The sequence below is a fragment of the Castor canadensis genome, chromosome 14 (genome assembly GCF_047511655.1).
Source record: "Castor canadensis chromosome 14, mCasCan1.hap1v2, whole genome shotgun sequence".
NCBI lineage: Eukaryota > Metazoa > Chordata > Mammalia > Rodentia > Castoridae > Castor > Castor canadensis.
This window is the reverse complement of record NC_133399.1, coordinates 39,655,517-39,663,087: the sequence shown is the minus strand read 5'-3', so window position 1 is coordinate 39,663,087 and position 7,571 is coordinate 39,655,517.

The following is a 7,571-nucleotide window of genomic DNA, read 5'->3' as shown; positions in this document are numbered from 1 at the left end:
TTGTTTTTGTTTACAATGTTTGATTGTGCTAGTCAAATCTGAGCATTCAACCAGTGCTGGTGGCTTGCGCCTATAATCCCAGCTGCTCAGGAGGCAGATATCAAGAGGATCATGGTTCAAAGCCAGCCTGGGGAAATAGCTGGCAAGACCCTATCTTGAAAAAATCCTTCACACATACAAAAAAAAAGAACTGGTGAAGTGGCTCAAGGTTTAGGCCTTGAGTTCAAACTCCAGTACCACAAAAAAATTATTAACTAATTAATTTAAAAATTTGAGCATTCATATCTTTCAATTCTGGAAAATTCTTTGCTAATTTCTCTTAAAGTGCTCCTCCTTCATTTTCTCTGTTCTTCCCTTTCAGAACCCCCAGGAGATATGGAGCGTGGTCTTCCGTTCTCTCTGTCTTCCATGTCTGTTACCTTCTCTTTCAGGTTTTTCTACTTTTTACTTCTCTTTGCTGATTTCTTCGTGACAGGTCTTCATAGTCAGTTCTTTCTTCATCTGTGTTGTGTAGTTCATTTACGGAGTGTTTAATGCTGATTACTATAGTTTTCATTTCTAGAATTTCTAGTGTTTAATGCTGATTACTGTTATTTTCATTTCTAGAACTTCTGTTTTTTAAAAGTTCTGCCCATTTTTTTCATAGTGTCATTTTGAATATTTTTAATTATCTTGTGTTTATAAGAAACTTAACCAAACTGGGCACTGGTGGCTCACACCTGTAATACTAGTTACTTGGGAGGCTGAGATTGGGAGGATCAGAGTTCAAGGCCAGCTTGGGCAAATAGTTCTAGAGACCATCTCCAAAATAACCAAAGCAAAATGGACTGGAGGTATGGCTCAAGGTGTGGTAGAGTGCCTGCTTTGCAAGTGCAAAGCCCTGAGTTCTAACCCCCAGACCTACAAAAAAAAAAATAGAAAGAAAGGAAAAAAACTATATTATCTCAGTTGCTAGGGTATCCAAGACACCTTCTTTATTTGCTGACTCTGGTCATAGTGTTTTTTTCCCCATGATCTAGTATGTCTTGTAGTTTTGGGTTGTGGGAATCCTGTGTTACATGCAAAGAGATGCCACTCTCTAGAAAGGTTTTGTTTTCCTTTATGTGTCTGCCTCTTCCCTAGTGAGTCTCACTGCTTATAGGTAGGGGATGAACTGTGGATTTGTCTGTTGAAAGGCTAGAAAGGTCCAGGTTGTTGCAATAACTCAGGTGACAGATGGTGATGACCTGCACTAGGATGGGAACAGAAAAATGGTGGATTCTAGACCAACGGTCAGAAAACCATGATGAGCGGGCGAAATCCGGCCTGTTGCCTGTTTTAGTAAAGCAGACTTGGTGGAGATGCAGCCATTCCCGCATGGTGGTGTTGGCCAAGGCTGCTCTTGTAGGCACAGCCACAGAGCTGAGTGGTTGTGACAGAGATGTGTGGCTGACCCTGGCCCCCCAGAAATCTAGGAGGTAGACTCTGCTGGCCTTGAAGATGGACGGATGTTTGCAGAGGGCATAGAGGAGAAGAGTGGTGAAGAGGCCACGTGTGTGTGAGCGGCACTTCGGCACCAGTTTTGTGTAGACTGTGCTTAAGTGTCACCTATAGAGTGACTGTCCTGACTTGGAATTTAGGGGTCTCCTAAGATAGGGGACTTTTGATACTAAAGCAAGGACAGTCTTGGGAAAAGTGGGACAGTTCGTCAAAGTAGGTGTTGGTGGAATACCTGCAGGAACAGCCAAGACAGAAACTTGCTGAATTCACTCAAAACTAAACAGCCCTGTTGCCAATGACCTTGGTCCTGGGACAGAGTTTGAACTCTTGAGAATAGTACCTCATGGCCTTCCATTCTCACCTCCAGCCTGCCCCACCCCACCCCACCCACCCTACCACACCCTACCCACCCCCCACACCATTCCCAAGCCCCACACAGGCTCTGAGGTCCCCTCAACGTGCCCCACGCTGGTGCCTCTGGAGTTTCTCTGGACTCCTTTCCTCCTGGTGCTGTCCTCCAGGGTGACCTGCGAGACACACATGGTGCAGTGCTCACCAGAGCTCCAGAACCACACAGTCCTTCCTATGGCCGCTACAGCTCTTTATCACACGCTACTCCTTCTTCATTTAAATTGTTTTTACCGAATGGGCAAATTCTCATTAGAAAAGTAGGTGACAGGGTCTCCCTGGACACTGTGTGCGCTAGGCAGGTCTTTCTCTGTGGGCATCCTGGGCAATACAGGCACTGAGCAGCATCCCTGGCTTCCACCCACTCAATGCCAGGAGCTCCCCAGATGTGACAGTCACCCATGTCCACAGGCACTGCCACATTTCTCTGGGGGACAGGACTGCCCCTGTTGAAAGTCACTGGTAATAATGCCACGTAATAATGCCATTCCCATTCCTCAGAGGAAGCTACCGTTAACAGTTCGATACAGTAATCTTCCGAACTTGACCTTGAATTCATAAATACACACGGAACAGCTTTTAAACACGTCTTTTAAAGACGGTGCACACTGTTCTGTGGTTTTGTCCCTCAGTGTCTTAAAGGACTTGTCATATTCGTATGCACGCTGGTCCCTTGTTTCTTTGTTTTTTGGTGGAACTGGGGTTTGAACCCCAGGTGCTCTACCACTTGAGCCACACCTGCAGTCCACTTTGCTCTGGTTATTTTGAAGATGGGATCTTGAGAACTATTCCCCTGAGCTGGCCTTGAACCATGACCCCCCCCACCCCGATCTCTGCCTCCTGCATAGCTAGGATTACAGGTGTAAGGCAAGGTGCCTTGCTGCTGTTTTCTTGATGATGGCCATTCTGACTGGGGTGAGGTGGAATCTCGGCATCATTTTGGTTTGGCCCTTGTTCCTTTTGAATTGCAGTATAAGGTAGCAGAGAGAGCAAGTATTTTCAGCTTTTGTGCACCAGTTGGTGTCTGTCAATGACCTGCCTCTGCCATTGCCTCACAAGTGTCAGAGGCGATGTAGAAGTGAATGGGCATGGTTGTTTATCCCAAAAACTTTACAAAAATAAGCATCAGGCTGGATTTGACCTGAGAGCCATAACTTGCTGGCTCCTGTCATGGATCAGTGCTGGCTGATGAAATGTCCTGTGATGGTGGAAGTGTTCCACGGTGAGCTGCCCAGTATGACAGATGGTGGAGCCACGGGGCCATTGAGCACTTGACATGTGCATCAGTCAGCTTTCTATGGCTATAACAAACAGCCAAGATAATCAACTTATAAAGAGGAAAGGTTTGTTTCGGCTCATGGTTTCAGAGGTTCCAGTCCATGGTTGGTTGGCATTGCTGCCTTTGGACCTGTGGTGAGGCAGCACATCACAGTGGGTGTGCATGATGGAGCAAAACCTTTTGTCTCTGTAAGTGTATCATCTCAGGTATATGTTACAGTAACGGGAAACTGACTAACTCATGTGGAAATGGTGAGATAATAAATTTGCATTGTCATATGCTTAAATTGTGGTGACTTGTTACACAGCACTAACTGACCAACACATTTTCTTCAGGTTGGTCTTTACTTCTGCTCTCCTGCCTCAGGAATGCTCTATATTCTGTCCTTGCTGTATGGGACTTTTTCCTTCCAATTCCTGTTTCTCCTTTGAAACTCAGATAACTCATGTCTCCTTGGAAAACCCTCCCCAGCTCCCATCCCTCAATCCAAACCACCTTTAGACAGAGCAGAGGTGCTGTAAGTGCGCTTACAGTATTGAGTCTTTATCATAACTCGATTTTAATTCACAAGGGCGTCTCCTGCTAAGTCATAATCTCTATGAGCTCAGAGAATCGTAGCTGTCCTGTTCAGGGCTGTGCGCTCTGCACAACACAGCCAGGCCTGGCCCAGCGTAACTATCAGGTGGATGAAAAGCTGAATGAATGGCGTTTCTATATTCACTGCTCAGTTGCAGTAGGATCTGTTCTGGGGACCAATGACAGGTGATGACAAGACAATTTAGAGAACACAGGAATCCTCAGAAAACCCATGGGCAGGGGCGGCAGAGGCAGCAGGGGCTGAATGGACATAGTGTGTGCCCCGGGGACACAGTGATTGCATGCACGAAATCGCAGAGCAAATCTTGATGTCTTTTGTCCTAAAAACATTTCATCAAGTAATTCTTAGAGATTTTTTGGCTCCTCCAAAGGCAATTCAACTCAAGTGTAAGAATAAAGGGGCAAGTGTTGTGACAGCCCAGTTCCTGCCACCCCCACGTGACTCCCCTGTCCCCTCGGCTCAGCTCGGGATGGTGGCAGGGAGGCGGGGAGTGGCCGTTGTCATCAGGGATGGGGTCTCCTGAGGATGGGACATTCTGGCTCCAAGATAGAGCTGACAGAATGAACAATCAGCACACTGAGATATGTTTGAATTTCGGGTAAATGATGAAACTTCTTTCAGTATAAATATTTCCCAAGTATCTCATGAAAAATACTTATACTACAACATATATTGGGGCTGGGGTCTCCAGAGAAACAGAAGCAATGGGGTGGGATACGTGCATGTGCACAGTCATGCACGCTCTCTTGGCATCACCAAGATCCGTGGGTGCACAGGTCCCTGGAGTAAGTGGCGTGGTGTGCACAGAAGCTGCATGTCCTCCCCCGGGCAGACTTGAATGTCTAGAAGATTGAAAATGCTTGCTACAAGATCACTGCTGTGTGCAGTTGGTACACTGTGTCATTTAGAGAGTAATGACCAGGGGAAATAAAGTCTGTGTGCGTTTAGGACACACGTGATTTCTTTTTCCTCTCTCTCTCTCTCTCCCCCTCTCCCTCTCTCCTAGGAATGGTGCCCAAGGCCTTGCACATGCCGTGCACGAGCTCTACCCCAGGGCTGGGTAAAACATAACTAAAGCAAAAAGGGCTGGCAGTGTGCATCAAGCACTGCATCTGCCATGATGGGACCGACTGGACCCAGAGACTGTGTGACTTTCAAGGAAGGACATATTTACCACCTGGTCCTTACGGAAAAGTCCACCCCACCAGGCCTTGGTCTGTGACTCGTCTATCTCAGCTCAAGTTTGCGTCTTAGGCAAACTGTCCCCTGGTCTCAAGAATGTAACCCAACCAACCTGGAATATTTATACCATGGGAATTGGTGGGCGCCACAAGTCAGCGTCCTCTGTCCACCAAAGAGCCAGTTGTCAACTTGTCCACATGTCATTGGAGCTTAGAATCACAGGGAAATAAATGTGACATGCTTCTGGGTGCTGGTGGCTCACCTGTAATCCCAGCTACATGGGAGGCTGATTTAGGGAGGATCATGATTCAAGGGCAGTCCAGGCAAATAGTTTGTGAGACCCCATTTCCAAAATAACCAGAACAAAATCGAGTGGAGGTGTGACTCAAGTGGTAGAGGACCTGCTTTGCAAGTGTGAAGCCCCGAGTTCAAATTCCAATCCCATTAAAAAAAGAAGAGAGAGCTGAGATGCTGACAGTGGCAATAGTGATGACAATTAAGGTGAGGCAAGAGGATGGTGGTTTTGGAAGGTTGGTGTCCCCGAGGACATAATATTCGGGGCAGAGACCTCAGGGGGGTAGAGAGGGGCAGCGAGCAAGGGTGCCCTTGGGGCACTGCAGACCATCAAAGAAGGGTTGGCAGCTATGGAGGGTGAGTGAGGGGGATAAGGAGAGACAAGGTCAAGGTCAGTGAGGAGACATCTCAGGCCCCTGGGTTTTTTGCAATCAGGAGTGGCAGGAACGTCGCCCAGTGAACATTTTCAAGGAATCCCCAGCCACCAAGAGGAGGAACAGTTACAGAAGGACCAGGTGTGGGGAGTGGATTAAAGCCTTTGAGAACTGGACACAAGCAAGGCGAGATGCAGTTGATTGCTTTTACCTGTAGGCCGAGATAAGCATAAAACAGAAAAAAGCAGAACAACTGTGTCTCCTAAGCTTGCGTTCAGAGAAGCAGGAACGCAGGTTTCTCCTGTTACAGTGTCACGCCCCTCCCCGAGAACCGCTGCTCCACCCAGTTTGCAGCTGTTTATAAAAGACCCCTGAAGGAGGCCTGGGGGCTTGTGCTTTTGAGGGCTTTACTTTGGGCTTTTGGACTTTTTGCTTGGTTATTGGCTTTTTGCTTTGGGGGGCCTTTTGCCTTTAAATATTGGGAAGAAGCTTTTACTTTCGGCCTTTTGATGTCGGAAGCTTTTGGAAGGGAAAAGAATTATTGAAAGGAAAAATTGTTGAAGGGAAAATTCTAAAGGGAAAAGGGAACAATTGCTGAAGGGAAAATGCTAAGGAGGGGCTGATAGAAAGTCTGCACCGAGAACTTTACCATAGGCTTCAGAAAGCAAAGCTGAGAAAGAACTTCATACATAGGCCTTAGGAAAGCTAAAGCTAAAGAAAAGCCAAAGAGAACACGGGACCGTGCACAGTGCAAGTCTAAGGATGGAGACTTTAAGGGTTGTGCATATGCAGGTTGTAGGGTGGCTGCTTGCAAGTCTGAGCACCGAGGCTTTAAGGGAGCAAAAGAGAGATGTGACAGTGCAAGCCTGGGGGCAAAAGACTTTAAGAGCAACTAAGCTAAAGATAAGAGCAAGCAAGGGACAGTGCGAACCTAAGGAAAAAGGTTTTAAAGAATTGCAAGAAGAAAGGCCTTAAAGAATCAAGATAGAGAAAAGAAGCAATGAGGGTTGTGTCTCCAGTCGAGCGTACAACACACCTGTCCCCAAATTTCTTTCTGCCTGTCTGTCTATCCTGTGTCTGTTCTAAAATCTCCAGTCACCTCCCAGTTAAGCCCAGTTAGGTTCAGTAATAACCAAGGAGCAAGAGAGAAAACCTCGCTCCAGCAAGGGAGGGAGGGAGGAGGCCTGTGCTGTTAGACGCGATGCCAGTGCCTGTCGAGACTGGCACCGCAGGGATGGGTGGTGAGAAATGGTTGGATTCGGAACCTACTTTGAATGTTGATCCAACTGGAGGTGCCGATGAATGTGTCAAAAAAGAGGCTTCAAAGGTTGGGCATGATAGTGCATGCCTGTAATCCCAGCACTTGGGAGGCTGAGGCAGAAGGGTGGTGAGTTCAAAGTCAGCCTAAGCCACATGGTGAGATCCTGCCTTAAAAAAATACCAGAAACAAAACAAAAACCACTCAATCCTTTTGAGGTATCTTCCTTTGAAAGATGGTGCTTACCATCCTAATGGGGTAAGGACTTCAAAAGTCACTTGTAAGGCACAGACTGGGGCAGAAGTGACAACTGTGGCTGTAGGTGGCTTCCACATAGCTCTCTGTTGGGTCTCTCCCTCGGAGGAAGCCAGCTGCCATTTGAGAGTGCCTGAGAAGCCCGTGGTGACCACATGGAGGGAGGGTTGAAGACACTGGGCACATCAGAGCTAAAAAGACACCCACTTCAACTTCTTCTCACAAAGTCACTTTATTCCATTCCATGATAGAAGAATGTCCTTGTCCTAATCCTGGAGCCTGTGGCTATGTCACCTCCTGTGGCACAGGGGGCCCTGGAGATGGGATCAAGTGCAGGGCCCTGAATGAACATCTAGAGAGAGACTGGGGGACACTGAGATGCTCTCCTGAAGAGGGAGGAAGGGGCCATGAGCCAAAGGGTGCAGGACAGTAGGAACTGGGACA